The sequence below is a fragment of the Cyanistes caeruleus genome, chromosome Z (assembly GCF_971803275.1).
Source record: "Cyanistes caeruleus chromosome Z, bCyaCae1.hap1.1, whole genome shotgun sequence".
NCBI classification, from domain to species: Eukaryota; Metazoa; Chordata; class Aves; order Passeriformes; family Paridae; genus Cyanistes; species Cyanistes caeruleus.
In genome coordinates, this window is record NC_141732.1 from 27,936,873 (window position 1) to 27,958,975 (window position 22,103).

The following is a 22,103-nucleotide window of genomic DNA, read 5'->3' on the forward strand; positions in this document are numbered from 1 at the left end:
GATGGTGCAGGGCTGGTGGGGTATTGCGCGGTGGTAAGTTAAAAGAACACTCCAGAACATGATGTGCCAGGGGTGATATCTGCACCAGAAACAACCATTGGTGGAAAAGCCAACCAATCACTCGACGCCCTGGGGGAATGATTGGTCTGGAGTGCACCACGCTAAAGACCAATGACAGCCCGGGAAATGGACCAATCAGAGGGCAGATTGAAAATGGACCAATCATGGACAAGGGGGGATCTATAAAAAGAGCATCGAGCTTCCACTTGGGGGTCTTCCTGCAGAGTTTGATTTAAGGGAGAGTGTTTGGCATTGCTATTGCAGAGCTCAGGCTTGTCATGGGCTCTGGCCTCTGTTGGTGTTTTCCTGTAGTTTGGTTAATAAAGGGTTTGCCTTTGTTTTTCTACCCAAAAGTCTGAGCCCATTTATAACAATTTTTGGGAACTCGTCTGGAACTATCATGCCGGGGAGCAGTCTCGGCATAGGACGGATTTGGGTGCGCATGTATTTTTTGTCCCCCTGGACTACATCGAGACCGTGGAAGGGACAGCTGATAGGACCCGAAGACCAGCAGAGGCACAGCAACCCCACCTCGAGAGGGAGCGAGGCCCACGACACACAGGTTGGTGTGGTGGGTGGGGTCTGAGGGGAAGGGGCTGTGAAGTGAGTGTGAGTGTGAGTGAGACAGGGGCTGTTAATAGAGACTCCAGAAGCAAGTGGGGCCTGCTAGCACCGCGTTTCCGGACTCCCGCGAGTGGGCTGACCGAGAACAGAGGGAAGCAATTGAGATTGAGTGAGTGGACTCCTAGAATCTCAATTTAAAAATCCTGTTTAGGGGATTTTTAGGGAGCTCGTGGGAGACAGGTAGTACCTTCCCTTACACCAGCCTTACTCGCAAAGGCTCCTGTCCTCCCAAAAGGAGGCTTGTGAGGTGCAGTTGATCTTATCCAGAACCCTCACCCCCTGAGCTAGGAATCCCAAAGAGGGGGTTGGGAAGGGGAAGTCCCCTCTGAACTAGGAACCCAAGAGGGACTGGAGGGAGGAAGGACTGGGGTGGGCAGGGGTGATTGCCTGGAAACCAACCAAAGGGAGGATTTGTTGTCCAGGGAATTAGGACCCCAGAGGTAGGAGGGGTATCTATATCTATATCTATACTTGATGTTTTTATTTATAGTTTGTTTAAAATTTCTAGTTTGGTCATAATTTGGTCATTTATATTTTTTTTGTGATTTATTCTCGCTCATTTAATGTCCATTTTATCTGTGGGAGATTTGGCTTGTGTTTGGAAGTTTTACTAGGAATTTGCTGTTAGTCTGTGGTTTTCAGGTTTTCTTGTATAGCTGCGGGTCCTTGGAGAGTGCAGTTCTGGGGTGAAGGCTAGCCAAGAGTCCCCAGATCACTTCTCAAGAGAGCCATTTGAGATGGTACGGGGCTGGCGGGGCGGCCATTTCAGATCATAATGGGCTGGTGGGGCGGCCATTTTGGACTGTGAGGGTCATTTGAGGCATCCATTTTAAGCTGAGCGGTCATATTGAATAGGATAGTTATTTAATTCATAGGAATTTCCTCATCTTTAGCTGCTAATCATAAATACCCATATTTATTGTTACAATGATTTTAATTGGATACATATCACTGTTTTTATTTCACTCTCTTCAATTGATTCATTTGGGTTCCATTCCATTTTTATTTTAGTCACAATTTCCATTGTCTGCCATTTTGTTTTTGACAGACATATTTATTTTATTTTCCCACGCTATTTTAATTAATATTTCAATTGTCTGCCATTTATTTTTTTTTTTGACACCCATATTTATTTAGTTTCCCAAACTATTTTAATTACTATTTCCATTGTTGGCCATTCTGTCTTTGACCGCCATATTTATTTTTGTTTCCCATACTATTTTAACAACTACTTCAATTCTTGGCCTTTCTACTTTTGAATGTTGTAATTAATCTGTTTTGCTACCCTTTTACCCTTATTTCAGGTGATCACCTGCAGTTGGTATTCCAGTTGTTGTTAACATTCGGGTGTGTTTGATAAGTTGCGCTGTAGCCATTTCCAAAGTGGTTTTCTTTAAACTAATGTTTAGAATATCATATTTACTCTTGTTTAAGTGTTTTCTTATTTAGTTTCCCTATTAATCTCTGATCTAGGTAGACCGTAATACCGTTGGATTTATATTACATTCATTATGTCTTCTGGATTTTGTTGTATTCATTGAAAGTAATAGTTGAGTTTAAATAGTAAAAGACAATGGGACAGTGTGTAGGAAAAAAGGTCAGAAAGGAAAACGAAAGAACACCCCTAAGGAAGTAGGCGCTAATAGTCCCCTGGGGGAAATGTTGAACAGGTGGGAAAAAGAAGATATTTTAAAGGGCCTAAATAAAATAAAAATGATAAAGTATTGTACTGAAATATGGGCAATGGAAAGCATTTCAGAGGGCCCTGTCTATTGGCCTTGGTATGGCTGCAAGGAAAAATGGTTATGCTTGGCATTAAATAAACATGTCAGTTTAAAAGAGGTTCCAGATGAAGAAGCAGCAAAATATGCATCCTGTTGGCTTGAGAAAGTTGAGACAGAGAAAAGTGTGTAGGTATTTCAAGTATCTAAAGGGTCAGGTAGGGAAGAAGGAGGAAAAGTTGAAAAGAAGTGGAACCCCCTAGATAACCTCCCACCACCTCCTCCCCCAACTCCACCTGTTATCCATCATCCTCCTCCTCTGCCATTAGCACCTTACCCCATCTTGCCTTCAGTTCCCACTAAGTCCCTGTCCATACCCTCATGTCCTCCTTCTGAACCTGTTCTTCCTACCTCCCCCACGAATCTTAATTCACCTTCCACTTCCCCAACACCACACACATCCTCCTCAGAACCACCTTTAAGACTCCAGGTTCCCACAGCCTCCCCTGTGTCTCGTCCAATTATTTCTGTAATCCCAGCTGAATCTTCAAACCCTCACCTAAGTCATCAGATATTCCTGTACCTATCCTTGCCCCCAACAGCCTCCAGAATATCCCTTTCTCTTTCTCCCCCATAACTCAATGTGTTGGAGAGAGGATGGGGTTAAAAGAAAGACTAGGGACAGAAATGGAAAGGGAGTGTGCACAAGGGGGAGAGAGTACATACGGTTGTGAAAGACAGAGTGAGAATGAAAAAGGCCAACAGGTACAATACCAGATTCCAGGCTGAGAAAAACAGGAGTAAAAAAGAGAGATCTGAAAGGTTGTTTCCATTGACAGAAGTACCTATGTGGGGTGCTAGAGGGGGAATAGGGTTTGTAGATGCCCCACTGACCGCCTCTGAGCTGAGACATTATAAAAAGGAAATAAAAGCCCTATTGGAAGATCCAGTTGAGATACCAAACCAACTGGATCAATTCTTGGGTCCAAGCATGTATACCTGGGAAGAATTAAATTCAGTACTGGGTATACTTTTCTCCCTAGAGGAGAATCAATTAATTCAGGCAGCTGCAATGAGGATTTGGGAAAGAGAGAATCAAATTGTTCCTAGAGGAGAGGAAAAAGTGCCTAATAACCAACCGGGATGGGATCCCAACGAGGAAGAAGGATGGAGGAATATGAGGGACTATAGAACACTGATGATACGAGGAATAGGAGAGGCAGTTGCCAGAGCAAATATTGCCAAGCTAGTGTTTGATAGTCACCAGGAGAAAGATGAAAGACGCAGCACTTGGCTCGAAAGATTGAAAAGGAATTTTCAATTATACTCTAGTGTTGATCCAGAGAGTCCAGAAGGACAGGTATTGGAAAGAATACAGTTTGTAGCTAAAGCCAGGGTAGACATCAGAAGAAAACTGGAAAAAATTGAGTAACTGGCAGGAGAAGAGCCTTAATGAGTTCTTGAGGGAGGTGCAAAAAGTATGCTTGTCGTTCTGATTGGGAACGGCGATAAAGAATGACATGGACTCTCAAGGGAGTCACAACAGGAGAATCTCTCTAGTTTATTGCTCTAGCTTGTCTTATAGACAGATAGGTGGAAAAGTACAGAAAGGAAACTCTTATTGGTTAGCAAAGTGCTACATCACCATCATTGGACAGTGGGGCTCACTACCCCCCTGACTCTCTCCTGCAAGGGAAAACAAGAGGACAGACAAACAGCACCTGGCAATTGTTTTCTGTCTCTGAGGATTGTTTTGAAATCCTCCTATGAATTTCCCAGGCTAGCTTCTCAGGCAGGACTGAGAGGCCATGGGCCTGCAGTTTCTGCAGCTCCCTGCAGCCTGTTCCAAAGCTAGCATCCATATATGCTTAAGAAGGGAGGTGGAGAAAATCAAGGCAAAAGCTAAAATCATGATAGCAGTGGCAAAGCCAAGTATGTGGGTTGATAAAAATGAGCCAGTGAAAGAGGAGAAAGGGGGATTGAAAAGATGGGCAGAGGGGAAGAAAGAAGGAGATGGAGAGAGACAATCCCTGTGGGTGGATATGGTTTGTTATTGCTGTAATGAGAAGGGTCATAGCAAGAGGTTTTGTAAGAAGAGAGAGCAAGATGAAAGTATAGCCAAAGAACAAGATACCTTGAAAAAGATTTTGAGGGGAGACGATAAGGGGTGTCAGGGGCTCTATGCTCTATGGGATGGGATTGAACATCAGAGGGAGCCCGTGGTAAAGATGGAAATTGTCCCTCAGAGCGAAGAACAGGAATTTTCAGTTGACACTGGGTCAGATAGATCAAGTATTTCTGAGATTCCAAGGGGGTATAAATTAAGTAATTGCAGATGTAAAGTGAATGGTGCAGAAAATGAACCATTTGAAGTATTTCTTGTAGAAAAGGTGAAAGTAAAAGGGAGTTTCTGGGAGGGGTGTGCAGATTTGTTGTACGTGCTGGACATAGGGTGCAATCTTTTGAGCCGGGACTTCCAAGTGCAACTGCAAATAGGAGTGGTAGCAGAGGGAGGACGTATGGTAGCCAGGATGTTGGTACTGAGAAATGACGATGAAAAAGGGGTAAATCCCAAGGTGTGGGCAGAAAAAGGATGTCACAGACTATTAAATATTCCCCCCATAGAGATTAAAATGAAATACTACCCATCAGGGTGAGACAATATCCAGTATCAGCAGAAGGAAAACGAGGGTTAAGTACAGCGATTAAGGAGTTAGTTGAAGGGGGAATATTAGAACCATGTATGTCACCAGATAACACACCAATTTTATCAGTCAGGAAACGTGATGGTACATATGGGTTAGTGCAAGATTTGAGAGAGGTTAATGAACAAACTGTCACCAGGTACGCGGTGGTGGCTAATCCATATCATTTATTAAATAAAGTGCCATCAGAACAGGCATGGTTCAGCGTCATTGATCTGAAGGATGCCTTTTGGTCCTGCCCCTTAGAGAAGGAAAGCAGGAAGTGGTTTGCATTTGAATGGGCAGACGAGGAAACAGGCCGGAAACAACAGTTGCAATGGACCCAGCAACCCCAGGGATTTACGGAATCTCCCAATTGATTTGGACAAGTCTTAGAGGAACTAATGAAATGGTCTGGGCTCAGTAAAGGAACAAGTCCTACAGTATGTAGATGATCTCTTGGTTTCAGGGAAATCAAAAGAAGAGGTCCAAAATATGACAGTGAGTTTACTAAATTTCTTGGGGGAGAAAGGTTTGAGAGTGTCAAAAAAGAAACTAACATTTGTTGAACCTGAAGGGAAATATTTAGGGCATTTCACTGGAAAAGGATATGGAAAGTTAGATCCGAACCTAGTCCAAGGGATATTATCATTATCGGCACCAAAGACCAAAACGGATATAAGGAAATTATTGGGGCTAATTGGATCTTGCAAATTGTGGATAGAAGATCATACTAAATTAGTTAAATTCTTATGTGATTAATTGGTAGGGGGTGAACCTATCACTTGGCTTGAGGACGATGAAAAGAAGTTCCTGAAATAGAAAGCAAGATTGGCTAGTGCCCTTGCATTGAGCTTGCCAGATCTAAGTCAATGATTTGAACCATTTGTTAATACTGAAGAGGGAATAGCCTATGGTGTCCTGGTACAGGAGTGGGGTGGGCTTATGAAGCCTGTGGCTTATGTGTCAAAATTATTGGATGCTGTGGTTAGAGGGTGGCCAAATTGTCTCCAAGCCATAGCCACGACAGCAGCCCTCATAAAAGAGAGTTGGAAACTAACGTTTGGGAGCAAAACCCAAGTGTATACCCCAAATGATTTGAAAGCCATTCTAAGCAAAAGGGCTGGTCACTGGACATCAGATAATAGACTCTCAAAATATGAATTAATTTGGCATAATAGTGAAAGCCTGGGATTAGCAATTACAAAAATTCAGAATCCATCGCAGTTCCCGTATGGAAGACCAACAGAAGAGGAGTCAGAGCACTGGTGCCTTGAGATCATTGATTTACAGTCCAAGGTCAGAGAAGACCTTCTGGAGCATCCGTTAACTGAGGGGGAAATTCTTTTTGTGGACGGTTCATCCAAAGTAGTAAATGGAACAAGAATGTCGGGATACGCCATCATTGGCGGGTGTAACATGACTGTTACAGAGAAAGGAAAGCTCCCTGATAGTTGGTCTGCACAGTGCTGCGAGAGCTAGGCACTGTTAAAAGGATGGAAATGGCTTAATCGAAAGAGCGGACCTATCTCTGCAGACTCCAGATATGCTGAGGGGGTGGTACACACCTTTGGGAGAATTTGGACTGAAAGAGGCTTTGTAAGTTGCAAAGGGAAATCGTGAATTCATGAGGGTTTAATTAAAGCTGTGCTGGAAGCTTTGATGGGGCCAGAGGAGATAGCAGTAGTCCACGTGAAAGGACATCAGAAAGGAGATTCAGTGAGAATAAAAGGAAATCACTTAGCTGACCAAGTAGCCAAGGCAGTTGCTTTAGAGAACACCAGCAAAATACTACAGCTGGTAGAAGTGGGGGGTAAGGATGATAGAAACAAAGAAGATGAGGGAGTTCCGATATTCAGTGAAAAAGAGCAAGAAGAATTATAAAAAGCATGGTGCTGTTACAAATGAAAAAGGGGAATGGAGGATGCTGCATGGGAGGCAAGTACTAAACAAACCACTGGCTCAGAAGGTGTTAGAGAGCCTCCATGCTTCAACCCATTGGGGGACCCAAGCGTTAATGATCCCTTTGTACGGACTTATGCCTCTATTGGAGTATTTGAAGTCCTTAGAGCTATAACTCGAGAATGCACGATCTGCTAATGGGTAAACAAAAAGGTAATGGGGAAATTTCCTCAAGAGGGAAGAGAATTGGCTAGAAGACCCTTCCAAAGTATGAAGCTAGATTATACTGAACTTCCCCAGGTACAAAGATTCAAATATCTATTGGTTATAATTGATCATCTAACTCATAACCACCAAGGCAACAGCAGAAGTCTTTAATAAATTCCTTTTGGAACAATTTATACCAAGGTATGGACTAATAAATACTATAGATTTAGCTAGAGGCCCACATTTTATGTCAAAAATCCTCCATCAAATAACAGCTGCCCTAAATATGGCTTGGAGACTCCATACCCCCTGGAGGCCACAAAGTTCTGGACGGGAACTTTGAGGGAATCAATCAAACACTAAAAATAGCCCTCATGAAATTAACAGAAGAGACAAAAAGCAATTCACTGAAGTGTCTTCCTCTTGCTTTAACGAGGGTAAGGACAAAACCTAGAGCAGATTAGGGGGTTTCCCCATACGAGATGATGTTTGGTCTACCATTCCTGACCACTCCGGGTACCATTGGAACATATGAGGAGTGTAATATACATACAGAAAATACAATAATAGAAATAATATGTAATATACATACAGGCAGTGGCTAACACCTTGGAAGAATTAGGGGAGAAAGGATAACTCCCTCAAACCACCCCCTTTGATTTTAAAGTACATAAATTTAAACCCAGAGATTGGGTCCTGATTAAAACATGGAGAGAACAAGCATTAACTCCAAGATGGGAAGGTCCCTTCTGAGTTTTGCTAATCACTGAAACAGTGACCCAAACACACGAAAAGGGATGGACACATGTCACCAGAGTCAAAGGACCAGTCCCTGCTCCTAAGGAACCAGCTTCTACTCCCACAGAATGGACAACAACAAAAGTGTCAGACACCAAGCTCATTTGAAAGAAGAAATTTCCAAATCAACCTCCTGGGAACAGGAAATAATAAGAGTCTATTTTAAACATTGCAACTATGAGCCACACTAATTATTTAACTCTATTTAAATATTCAACCCTTGTTGAATGTATTTAAAATATATTAAGTTTTAACTGTATATAATCTATTTAAAGAAATTGTCTAACATATGAGAATGTACGAGGTTGAAGGTTCCTCGTTAACTTCTGGTATTTCTTGTTGCAGATGCCAAGATCGTAAGAAGCAGATAGAGCATTCTCCCACACATCTAGCAATCAGGCCCTAAAAGAAACAAGCATATGGATACAAAAGGGAAAATGACAAGCTCCTGCAACAAAGAAGTAAAATAGTAGCTGGCAAGGAGTGCCAAAAGAAGGGAGGCATGACTGGATCAGGATACACTTCTTGCCACAAAAAGAGCCACAGGTGAGAAAGTGAGGCATGGGTGGGAAAGTGACCTGTACCAGACTCCTGCTGGTATTTCTCCTCTTAAAGTAATGGTCCAGAGAGAAGAAGCGGCTCCCTGTGATAAGTGCTGCTACCCCACATATGCAGGAGACTCTTGGACTGCCGTCCTCAGAGTACATACTGACCCAAACCTCAATTGTATCAACTTTTTAGAACTGACTATTGTAATGAGGATGGGAAAATGTATTGGCTGTCCGAAAAGGTAGGGAACATGAAATGAAAATTGTTGGGGGAATGCTTTATGAAGGAGAACTGGATTTGTTCAGAGAAAAAGCCTATTGCAAGTGGTACTGCCAAAGGAGTTTATAAGCCAGACTGGATCAAAGATAGAGAGGGGAGAGGGATAATAAAGCAGGGACCTGGGATACAGGTACCATAGTGGGAAAACCTATTCTTGGATTTGGCAGAGAGAATAAGCCGTGAGTTTAACATTACTAACTTTTGGATTTGTGGTGACACCCAAATGGCCGAAATCTGGCCATGGAAAGGAATGCCTTTGAGCCTACAGAATTTACTATGGGTATTAGAAAAAGGAGAATCCACACCAGATAAAAGACCAAAAGAGGAAGCCTAGAGCTTGCGATCTGATGCCATTGGTGAGGAGTGTACATGGAGAAGAGGCCCTAAATTCACTTTTTCTGTAGGTGAGCTGCCTTGGAAACAGTATCTAGGAATGAATGATACCCATAAACGGTGGAAGAAAATACTGATAATTGTTGGAGGTGCCCTAATCAGTGTCTCTTGCCTCTGTTGGTGTTTTTCTGTAGTTTGGTTAATAAAGGGCTTGACTTTGTTTTTCCTCCCAAAAACTCTGAGCCCGTTTATAGCAATGGCACGGCAGCAGCTGTGACATGCTGCACAGGGACATCCAACCCAACAAATCCTCCTCAACCTGGCCACCAGACAGGCCCAACTGATTGACTTGGGCTGTGGCACCTACCTGCAAGTCTAGACACAATTTGCAGGTGAGCTCACGTAGGGCCATGCTCCTGGTCCTGGCACCTCATGGCCCAACCTGGGTGTGGCACTGGAGATTCCCCCTTTTGCTGCCAGTCATGGGCACACCCAGGAGCCACAGAGATCTGCCTGTAATTGACAGAAGGAAAGAAGGAAAGTTCAGGAGCATCATTCCCTATTTTCTCACTGCTCAAACAGTGTTCATCTCCCTCATAAAGACAAAATGCAGTTTTTCTGTGCATTGATAGCAGCTTATTGCACCTGCTGAGCTGAGAGGCTTTTTGCCCTGCTGCTGTGCTACAGGCCGAGGTAGCAGCATTATCTAACACAGCGATACAGAGAGGGACCTAAAGCAATGGACTTTGTGCCACTTCATCTCAAAAGTCAAAACTCTCAGCAGACACAGATGGAAGAGACTCTCACACTCCCTGTTTGCTGTGTTGATGCACACCTGGCTGGCACAGCTTTTCCTGATGGAGAATAACAGCAAGGGACAGCTCCCTCCCCCCCATGCAGCCCAGAGATCTGCAGGACAGCATCAGCCCCCGGCTTTGTAAGTGACCAGTTCTGCTGGGATGGAAGCCAACCAGCAAATCCTCACTGACTTCAGTGGCAGCAGCAGCAGTGCCTGCATGTGATCCCCAGGTCTGGGGCCTGGCTGGACAAAGGATGTACACAGCACACTGCCCCTGAAGGACATGATTTTGGAAACAACCACCTGCCACTGTCCGCTGTTGTTTGCAGTAGGGTCACAGGGGCCACCCTCAAAGCCACCTGGGACAGCAGATGACAGGCCCTGGTCTCTGGGAAAAAACATGGGGCAGAGAACTCAGTCTCCAGATGAAGTTTCCAGATTCAAGAGGCTGCAGTGAGCAGCCACCTCAAAGGGCAGACAAATGAGGCTCTCCTGTACTGTGGTGGTCAGCAGCTGGCCTGAAGGCCTCACAATTATAATGAATCCCTGTTCTGTAAGTGAAAGGTGTGTGTTTATGTAAGTGCCTCGATTATGTCACTTGACCAGTGGGAGCTGTTGGAGAGCAGGCCTAGAGCACTGGGGACAGAGCAGCTCTTGCCTGGCTGACCGGGTGGCAACCGGTTCAGCCAGTGGGGGTTGCCCGTGCAGTCCTTCTGATCTATATAAAGAGAGCTGAACTCAGTGAAAGGTGGCTGCTGTGCATGAACCCAGCGTGTCTTGTCGCTTGTGTGTCTCCCAGACTGCGACAACTGGTGACCACTGGAAGTGATACAGGAGCTGTCAGGGGTGGAGCGGGGAGACAGAAGGGGCAGAGAAGAAAGACAGCTGGAAAGAACTGCCTGCAGCATCTGGGCTGAGCAGAGCTGTGGGATAGACACGGGGCATCTGGGAAAAGCTGCTTGCAGCATTTGAGCTGTGAAGAGTGGTGGGACAGCCGTGGCACAGAGGGGAAAAGCTGCCCACAGCCTTAGAGCTACTAAGGATGCTGTAGAGTGCCATGCTTGGTCAACACCTCTCCTTTCTGTTTTTTCCTTTTTTGTAATTGCAGGACATCAGCAGCATGGGTGCATGGGTGCATGGGCTTTGGCACCTGCAGAAAAGCCTGAAGCGGCACCTGGCTGCTCCGATGAGGTTCCTTGCCCCAGTGAGGCAGTGCCTGGTGATGGAGTGGGGTTTGCCGCCGCTCCGTGCTCTGCCACACCTCCGTGCCCTGCCTCCAAGTGCTGCAGAGAGGTGCTTACTGCTGGGCAATGTGGGACCATGTCCAGCTGCTGTCAAGCCCTGGCCACTGCCAAGCTGCTTCTGTTGTGGAGCTGTGCTCCACAGCCTTGATGAGCAGGCATTCTGTGAGCATGCCTGGCTGTGCTGGCCACGCATTTTCTATGGAGAAAGAGCATCCTGCAGCTGCTTCAAACGCACCTGTGCAGCATCACAACAGCGCTCGCCTGAGACACACGTGTCATCAGAAGCATCTGGTGCCCAGTGAAGCATCATACCCAGAAATAATGGTGGACCAGAGTCCTGATGTTGCCGCTGCTGTTGCAGCAGACACGCTGCTATCACCGGAGATGGAGCTACCTCTGGAAAATAGAGCGGCAAGGGACGCCAGGGATACAACCAGAGAGAGCCAGAGCCACCGTCCCCTTGGTTAGCCCTGAGATGTCACCGCCATCACTGCACTGCCAACAGCCCTGCCTGATCCTGTAAGCATCTGGCAAAAGGTGAAGCAGGCAGCTATTGTGAGTGGGGAAAGTGAAGGAGCAGAAAAAATGGATGTGCCCGTGTCAGGGGGCTGGGAGCCAGAGGATGGGACAATTGCTGCATCTCCCGTAGTAAGAGGCAGTGGAAATCTACCAGGGAAATGCACCCCTTTCCAATGGCTGGCACTTCCTGAGCTGCGTCAGCTGGTTGCCAAGCACGGATCAGGTTTGCCTGCCGTTGCTAATATGCTGTGCTCTTTAACAACAGAGGAAGGAACACCATTTGACATGAAGCAACTAGCCAAATGAATGTTTACAACTGTCCAATATATGCTGTTGGAATCAGCAGATGGAATGGAGACACTGCGCTGGTAATCATGGAGTTAAACAATATAAAAGTTCCACTCCAAGATCCATGTTACGAGGCCGAGGTCCCTCAGCTTTTAGGACTAGCACCAGCGAGACATCCAAAACTCCAGGCCAACCTGCATCCACTAACAATGGCATGGATGAAATACTTGGGAACAAAGGCATTATTTAAAGTAGCAAATAAGACAATCCAACACAAGCGTATTCCAAAATCCAACAAGGAGTCAAAGAAGCATATCTACAATTCATGTGGAGGTTACAAGGTGTGATGGAGAAACAAATGACAAATCCTGAGGCCAGAAATGCCTTGATTTTGCAGTGAGGAAGGGGCAATGCGAACGAGGATGGTTGAAGGATTATAGAACTGCTACCAAATGAAAATCCATCACTAAATGATATGATCCCTGCCTGTTCTAATGTTGGTTCTCATTCCCACAGGATGACTTTACCAGCTGTTTCAATTGCCGCTGCTGTAAGAGTGTCACCTTGTCAGTGTTAGAAATGCAGACAGCAAAGCCACCTAAAAATGAACTGTCCCCGCAAGGCCGCCTCAGTGGGAACATGCCAGGGTCAGAGGAATATGGACATCAATTGTAACAAGGGTGAAAAACCCGGTCATTTAGCCAAGCAATGCAGATCACAATTCCATACTAACAGACATTGTCTCAAGGAGCAGGCAAAGGGAAAATCCAGTGTGAGGTCTCCTTGCCTTCCTGTGCAGGTGCCGTGGTTTTAAAGCAGTAAGTAAAAAATTACTAGAAAAGTTACTTCTTTCTTGGTGTGAGATATGGATTAGAAGAAGAGCAAAACAGGCATAAAACTTAAAAGGAATAAAGAAAGTTTATTAATAAAACTATAAGAAAACGAGAATAATACTCCCAGAAAACCCTTTTCTCCCCCGCTACTCAGCCATTTTCTTATTCATCATGACAACAGAGCAACAAAAAAACTTTGGTATTTAAAACAGTCCCAATTCTTGCTAGAGTTTTCTTATCAGTCTCTGTAGAGAAACAGAAGTCTTTTTCTGCGAGTCTATGGAGTTTCTCACAAGAAAACTAATTTTCTTTATAAAAAATTCTCTGATGCCAGCTGCTTGTAAATCTGCTATCCGTTGTCTTCTCTCATTTTACATCACTCTGAGGTGTGTTATGGGTCAAATGAGTCTGGGGATGTCATTTTTAAGGATGAGTTATTCAAAGGCAAAAGTTCTCTTCATTTGTCTCTGTGAGCTTCCCTGCAAACAGAAGTTTTCTCTTTGCTTCTACAAAGCCACAAATCTTCAACTATTACTTCTCCCCCTCTGTTCCAGCACCTCACTGTATCACAACCACTTCACTTTTTGCTCAAAATCCACACTTCGAACTACTCTCTTCCTCCCAAAATACTCTGTCATGAATTAAAGCAGTTTTTTCAGAACGCTGTTGTCTATCTCTGTAGCTTTCACAGAAAAATATTTCAGCTTCTTAAAGCATCTCCTTATTCTTTATCTCTTCTAAAGCTTAATTCTTTCCTTCACTGTCTCTGATAGTTTATAAACTCTTTTTACATGTTCATTACTCTCTCTTTCTTTCTCTGGAAAAAAACCCATTAATCTGCCAGTCACATCTGGGTAATGAAAGGGTTAAAACCTTGTCCAGGCTCTGTAGATGGTTTTGTGATCTCTGCCGGAGCAGCAGCTGGAGCTGTCTGCGATGGAAGATTCTTCATGGTAGCTCTAGAGAGTGTGGTCACTGTCTCAGCTCGCCGCAAGTCAAGAGCGCTTTTCTTTCTCTACTCGACCATCTCTGGTGAATTGAGTCAGAGCAAAAACTGCAGCCGAGCCAGGGACCGGCCTGGCCCGGCCAGAGCCCGGGGGGAAGCTCCGCAGGCCCCATCTCTCGGCCGGGAGCCGCGGCAGGCCCAGCCCAGCCCCTGCGTGGGCCACATGGCCTGGGCAGGGGAACGGGAGGCCAGCTGGAGCTCTGCTACCTTTCCCAGCCAGAAACAAAGAGACAAAGAAATTCCCAGGCTTAGGTCTTAAGGTGGCGTTCACAGGTTGATCTCACTTTTCAATAGTCAAAACGGATGTCAATTCTTAGAAATGGCCAGTTGTTGGCCAGGAGAAAAACTCCCACCAAACAGCCTCTAGCAGTTTGGACTTCTTGAGGTGTTTCTTTTTGTTTTCTTAAATGCCAATCTATCACAGCAGCCTGTGCGAGTAGCTCACAGGGAGGAATGAAGGAGCCGCTGGAATGGATGTTTCCACCCTCATCTCAGTGACCATAAGCACCTTAAAAGTACATCAAATCCCACTTGATGCCCAGGGGCCTATCGGGAGAAGGCTGAGAGCACTCGTACTTGCAAGGTCCAGTGCCACTATGCAAGATATCGATGTACACCCTGCTCTTATTAATTCAGACTTTACCGGATAAATACATGCTACCCCTCTATTCCAGTATTGTGACTATTCCTGAAAAATACAAAATAGCCCAGCTTATCCCTTTGATGTCTTGTCTTCCAAATACAGACCCCAAGGTGAGAGGAGACCAAGGCCTCAGGTCGACAGGTGAACGAACCTCACGTATTTTGGACCCAGGTTGCTGGCGATCAGAGGCCTAACATGGTGTGTACTATCACAGTGCCGTGGGCACAGCCCTCCCAAATAAAGGTTAGTGGAATGATTGACACAGGGGCAGATGTCAGCATCATCTCTGCCCAAACTTGGCCTTCATCATGGCCCACCACAGCTGCGGGATCCACTGTTGCTGGCCTCGATGGGACCACGTAGAGCTCTTGGAGCAGTAAGCCTGTGTTGCTGAAAAGTCCAGAGGGTCAGACAGCCACCATCTGACCTTACTTCACTGCAGCACCACCTAACCTCTTGGGGAGGGATGTTTTATCTGCCTGGGGAGTCCGGGTGGGGACAGATTTTTGATGGGGCTACTGTTTGAAAGGGCTGTTTGAAATCTCATACACTAGTCCTAAAATGGTTACCTCTCAGCCTCTGTGGGTACCAAAGTGGCCCCTAGAGAAGGAAAAACGACATGCCCTGAAGTCTTTGATACAGGAGCAGCTGGTTCAAGGGCACCTAGAACCCTCCACAAGCCCTTGGAAAACCCCGGTGTTCGTCATCAAAAAGAAGTCGGGGAAATGGAGGTTGCTCCAGGACCTGAAAAAAATCAATGTAGTCACAGAAACATGGGAGCTTTACAACCTGCTATGCCATCTCCCACAATGCTTCCTGCCAACATGGACATTCTTACTGTGGATCTAAAAGATTGTTTCTTTCCTATTCCACTACAGCCAAATGATACCTCAAAGTCTGCCTGCACAGTGTCTTCTTTTAAGAACACTGCCCCTTTGGAGCGCAATCAATGGAAAGTTCCTCCTCAAGGCATGAAAAATAGCCCTACCGTTTGCCAATGGCATGTTGCTTGGGCATTCTCATCAGTAAGGCAACAATTGCCTTACTGTTATCATTATATCATGATATGGATGACATTTTAATAGCCACTCTAACTAAGAAGATCTTTCACTAATTTGGCCAAGCCTGATATAAGCATGAAAATCATTTGGGCTGCAAGTGGCACCAGAAAAGCTTCAGCAGCAACCACCTTGGAAGTACCTTGGGCTCAAAATTATGCATCAGACTATTCAGCCCCAATCAATTCAATTCTCAACAAAAATTAAGAATTTCAGTGATGCTCAAAACTTCTTATCAAGTGGCTCAGAACCTATCTAGGACCCACCGCTCCACAATTAGTACCCTTATTTTGCCTCCTAAAGGGTGATCTTGATCTAACATCTCTCAGGAAGCAAAAAGCCGTTCTTGAAAGAGGAGAGCAGACCCTCACAAACAGACAGGTCCACCGGCTTTTCCCAGAAGTGTGTGTCACTGTGTTTATATGCACTGCTGAATTCCATCCTGCTGCAATTATTGGACAATGGGGTACTCAGTTGTCTGACCCTTTTGCATGTTTTAGAATGGATGTTCTTACCCCATCAACCAAAAAAGACAGCCCCTAGCATCTTTGAATTAATTGCCCAGCTAATCATGAGATGTCATCAAAGTTGCTTACAAGTGACTGCAAAAGATCCTTCAAAAATCATTCTTCCTATAACACAAGAAGAATTTGAATGGTGTTAGGCCAAGAGCACTGCTTTGCCGAGTGCCTTATGAAATTTCTCAGGGCAAATCTCTTACCATCTACCGAGTCATACGTCACTGCAATTAAGACCACTGCAGTATCCCTGAAACTTCTGAAGAGTAAAACTCCCTTAAAAGGTATTACTGTGTTCACTGTGTTTGCTGATGGTTTGGGAAAACCAGGAAAAGCAATTGTTCCTTGTGGAAGGAAGAAAGGGAGTGGCAAACATTAGGTCATGAAAAGGGGTCAGCTCAGTTAGCTGAGCTACATGCCATAACCGTGGCTTTTCAGCGTTTTCCCCATACTCCTTTAAACACAGTCACTGACTCTGCCGATGTTGCAGCCATTACACAGAGATTAGATCCAGCTCTATTAAAGGAAATTGACAATGCACAATTATTTGGCCTAGTCAAAACCCTGTGGCGTAGCATTCAAGCAAGAAATCGTCTTTACTACATCCTTCACATCAGAAGGCACACCAGTCTTCCAGGTTTTATTACAGAGGGCAACGCACCAGCAGATCACTTAGCTAGCCCCGCCGGCACAGCACCACAACCAGACACACTTGCCCGAGCAAAAGCCTCACACACGCCGCCTTCTTCCATCAAGGTGTTGCAGCTCCACGGAGGCAATTTATGCTGCGGAACACAGAAGCTCGTAACATAGTTAATACCTGCCCTGACTGCCAGAGCCACACTGCTCCACCACAAAGGGGACTTAATCCCCGTGGCTTCAAAGCTTTCCAAATCTGGCAGACTGATGGCATAGATATTCCTGAATTTAGACTGCAATAGGAGCGTGTGTCAATTGATTCCTTTTCATCGGCAATCTGGGCGTCAGTACACTCAGGAGAAAAAGGTCGGGATGCCATTGCACATTGTTGATTAGCCTTTGCTGCTTTGGGCATCCCCCGTAACATCCAAAGAGAAAACCGACCTGCTTATACCTCCCAAAAAAGTAGACAATTTCTACAGCTATGGGGTGTGTCACACCAAACGGGTATTCCCCATTTATTAACTGGACAGGCTATCGTAGAACAAGCACAGGGCACTTTAAAACACATCTTAGATAAACAAAACGGGGGAATGTGTAGCACAACACGACAGAGTAGAGTAGAAAAAGCTGTTTACACCCTAAATCACTTAACAGCAGCGGAACGATCCCAGAACCCAGTAATGTTGAGTCATTTCCGGTCACAACATTTGTCTGGTGATGCCCTGTCTCCCACACCTGAAGTAATGAACAAAGACATGAATACGAATAAGTGGGAAGGCCCATGGGAACCCATTGCATTCCCTGTGTTTCACCGGACACCAGACCACGGTGGTGAGTAGCCAGGGGTGTCTGCCCTGCACCTACATGCTGCCCAGGAGACAACATCTCCCTGACCAAGCTCCAGCAGAAGTTGTGGAGCCGTGACGACTCGTGCAGTTGATCTATGGTGATCTGGGACCTTTAGAGATGACAAGTTTATTTGAGGATTTTTATCTGTTTATGACCACAAAGACTTTCTAAGGTGAGGACTTGAGTATTTAGTCGATGCGTCAAAAAGTGACTTAGACAAGTGGGTTTTTTTTCCATTCTTGAGGTTTCCCAGGATTCTAAGGTTAAACTGTTTCCTGTTCTTGGAGTTAAGCCTTAAAGTTGTAACTTTGAAGTTAGCAAGCCAGCAGCATGCTACTCTGAGAGTTTGGATCACTGGAAATGCCATTTGACAGCTCCTGGATATGACTGTCACATCACCAGGGATACAACAAGAGGTATCACTGGCTGAAAGGAACTAGGCCTGTAGGGTTAGGTGGAAGGTCCAAGTGCCCTGTTTGTCACCCTGTCTCCAAAGGGCCAGGAGACAGGATGACAGGTACTGCTTTTATATTTAAAAACAAAAAGGGGGGAATGTTTGGGAGGTTTTGGCTGCCCTGCTCTTCATTGCTTTCTGGCTGGAAATGCAATTGCACTTTCTGCCTCATCCACAAGTCCACGGCTGGGCAAAACCTGGCCAATGGCCATAATCCAAAGGCAGGGTAGGCTGGAGTTGATAAAGGAAGGAGGCTGTTCCCAATTCCAAACTATACCAGAACACCCACAGGAGGGACATTTAAGAAAGAATTCAGAAGTGAATGTAGAGCCATATTGCGTGGGAGACAAGGAAAGGAATCTTGCAAGTGGCTTGGGGGTTTCTAGGATTTTTATTGTGAATCTGCTGCTAGCTGGCATTGGAGAAAGTAATCCTGAAGTGTTCCTGGTCATGTCCTCAACTTCCTCAATTGCTTTGCTGCAAGTGTCCTACGTTTTCATTTGAAAAGCACACGGAGTGGAGATTTTTGTGGCAGGGGCCATGTGACCTGTAGAAAGAAGAGGGGAAATAATACCAGTGATACAAACACCACCAATAGGAAAGCAGCCACAGAGCCAAGTAATTTCTCTGAAGAATTTGGTCTCCAATGACTGGTGACAAGTCATGAGTTTAAGGGGAATCTAGGAAGCCCACAGTTCTGGTCAATTTAGTCTGACTAGCACACACACGTTCACTGGGCCATTTGCTAGGTCACAACCTTCTGCTGCTCAGGAAACAATCCCCACTTTTGTCTTTACTGCACAGGGAAGCTCAGGCAAAGCCCACCCACTCCCAGCTGCCCTCAAAGGCCAAAGGAACGCTCCAAAGTGCTCCCTGGCTGCCTCCAAGCACCACAATGGCTTCAGTAGGGGGTGCAAAATGTCTGTGTGACACTAAAGTGAGGAGGAACATGTGCTATTGCAGCTCATGCTGAAGCACATACACTAGAATACACTGCTCAATCTGACAAAGAATGCACAGGACGTACTCAGCAGCTTCAGGCACCTCCTCAGCAGCCTGACAGCCAGCCCTCTCCCCCAGCTCCAGCCTGGCTCTGCCAGGTGGCTTCCTGGGGGACCTCCCTGCTTCTGAGAGACAGCTCTGGCCTTCCCATTCTTTTCAGGCCAGCAACAGCATTCGTGTCTTCTAAAATTTACCAGAACAGTGAATGTCATTTTTCACAACTGGGGACTCATCTGGGAGGAGCACCTCACCTCTGAGACCACTGAGAGATCCTGAGCAGAGAAAAGGTGCGCCCTGCTGACTTCAGTAGACCTCGCTCCTTCTGGCATGAATCAGCGGCTGCAGGTAAAAACCCTGTGGATGTCATGAATAAAATCTCTCAAGAAATCCACCCCGCTTAAAATACTGTGTTTAGTTGTGTACAGTTAATGTTCTCATCCCATTTGTAAACCTTGTGCACCTTGTTTATTCCGATGGTTATTAGTAATGTTAATTACTTAGCAGTTTCTCAAGTGTTTTAAAGGTTTTTATGAGACATTCCTGTACCCTTTCCCTTACTTCCTTGCTACTCTGTAACAAAGCTGCTCCCATGGGGGCTAAATCAAACTAACAAAAGCAACCCATTAGAAAGGTATGCCACAGAAGGAGCAACTCCCATGGAGGCTGTGCCACACCAGAACAAAGAAACTCCCAGGAAGATGTGCAACCGAGTAATATGCAAACAAAGGCATGCGAGACACCAAAACAAGGAGCTAACAGGAATAAAAGGACAGGGAAACATATTCTAGCAATCTATGATGAAAGATCATCTTCCTGCATCACCTAAGCCTGCTTAGAAACCATCTTCCTGCATCTCCATGACCTCAAGAGGACTGGAAAGGACTGACCCCCCTAGACTACGAGCCAGAACAACAGGTGTCCTGGCTACTCTCATGAGGATGGAAGCCCCAGCTCTGCAGTGTGTGCTGCAGAGCTGAATTGTGCCTCCTCCTTGGAGCTGCCAGTGTGGGAATGGCCGTGGTGCCAGCAACTCCTCGGGCCCCCCACCCCAAGAGCTGAATCCTAAGAAAGGCATCAAACAGGAGTCTTGTCTCCTGGCCAATTTCCTTCAGTGGACAAGGAGACAGATAAAGCACAGGAGAGGGAAAATGCTCCCTAAATCACAGAATTTAGCTGCATAATTCTTGTGCATGAAGACCCGGAGAAGACAAAAGATTGTAAGTATTTTTCAGGAGAGCAGGAAGGGAGGTTGCAAGACAGCCTCTGGGGTGACTGGGACTGAGTCTCAGGGGAGGGATTGGACCCCTCTGGGGAAGGGAGATAAATGTTTCCCTGGCACAATCCACTGGGAAAACAAGATAAATGTGGGGATCCCCAAAACTTCCCCCAAACAATTTGAGGATTAAATCCAATAAATTTGGGCTTAAAGCGGCCAAACTGAAGATTAATCCAAGAAACCTGGGACATTTTTTTACAATACCCATGGGTGGATATTAACAAGTGACTTGAAAGTAAAAGGTATCTTATTGTTGTCTTGTTGTGACTAAGATGAGTGAGGGTGAGTGACAGATGTGAGAGAGTAAGGGTAAATAAATGTATGTGGTTGTTGATTGAAAGTTTGAGTTTGTTTTCTGGAGGGAGGTAGATTGTATTGTGTTGTTAAAGGAGAAAGATTTTCTGTGCTGTGGAGGGGTGAGAGTGGGGACAGGGACAATGCCACCAGAGGGTCTTGATGGGGCTGGGTCACAGTGGGGACACTTGGTGTTGATTCCCTTCCTCCCTAGGGGCTTCTGTCTTGGAGTCTCGGAATGGCAAACCAGGGCTGGGGCTTGCGGTCCAAGGGCCCCCAGAGTTCTGCCCCAAATTGGTTTTCAGTGAGACTGCCCCAGGGTGGCAGCTCTGGTCCCAGAGCAGAGTCAAGGTTATTTTTAGAAGCGACTCCCTCCTCCCAGCACTTTCTTTTCCCCTGGGCAAATGGAGCCTCTGGGGGACAGTTGCTCCTGTATGCTGTGAGCTAGTATATGGCTCGGCCAGGGCCCTGGGGAGGAGAAGCAGAAGCATTTGAGGGTTTTTTAGGGTTTTGCCCCACTGGGGCTGCAGTGGCAGCAGTGAAAAGATTTTCCTGGGGGATAGTGCCCCTGCAGCTACTCCCTGAGAAGCTGTGGCCTGCTGTGGCACTTGGAGTGGTGGATCAGCCTCAGGAGTGGAGTGGGGCTCCTGTTGGGTCGGACTCCGTAGGTCTTCCGGAGCAGCTGGGCAATGAGGTCAGGGCTCGAGGGGTACCCTGGGAATAAGTTCAGCTCTCCCCTCTCAAGTGGGGCAAGGGTGGAGGCCATCTAGATCTTGGTGCCCATAGATTGTTTAAAGTCATTTAGGGCTCTTCCCAGCCCACAGAGCCCTGCTCTGGTTTTGCCGGTGCCTTCAGGTGGGCTGGTTGAGCCCCAGATGCTGGTCTGGGTTCCCCGTGTTCCAGTCCCTGCTCCAGGAACAGGGGGATCAGAGGGGCTCTCAGTAGCTCCTGGAAACCTCCTGAAGCTGTGAAACAGGCCAGGAACATGCTGTGGAGTGGGTTGTTCCCAGTGCCTACTTCAAATAGTGAAAGAGTTGGAGGAGTTCCTCTGGGACCCGAGTTTTCCGGGTCTTCTAGAGCCCCGGGCACGTTTGGTTCTCTGATTTCAGGAGTGGAGACTAATGTGGAACTATCTCAGAGAGCTCTTTCTTGGCCAGATGTGCGAGTGGGGTGCGAAGCAGCGCCAACGTGTGGCATGAGCTCCAATCCAGGGGCACTCTGTGGCTGCAGTACTTGTTTTCCTGGGTCTCAGAAGAATTCCCTGTGTGATTGTGCTGTGAGTTTCTGCAGTGGTGGGCTGTGTCTCTGCTTAAAATCTTGGATTTTGGGGAGAACAGCGAAGTTTAGAGAAGGGTTTGGAAGGATTCCAGGAGATGCACCCAGGGAGAGAGTGGGGAGGAAGTAAGCTCTCTTTGGTTTTTCTGGGGGGAGGTGAGTGCCATCTGAAGCCTTTGATAACTTGAGGGTAGGCCCTCAAGAAGAGGTATTAGAATTTGTGGTTGATTCTGAAGCAGGAAGAAC

The 22,103-nt window shown here is 46.1% G+C and overlaps 1 long non-coding RNA gene across 1 annotated transcript; it reads left to right on the forward strand.

The window, feature by feature from the left end:
• Positions 1–209: 209 nt before the first annotated feature.
• On the forward strand, positions 210–19,415 carry LOC147648280 (uncharacterized). Its single transcript, XR_015280203.1, has 4 exons — positions 210–622; positions 8,342–8,542; positions 11,065–12,825; positions 14,592–19,415. It is a non-coding gene; the product is annotated as an uncharacterized LOC147648280 (long non-coding RNA).
• Positions 19,416–22,103: the final 2,688 nt, after the last annotated feature.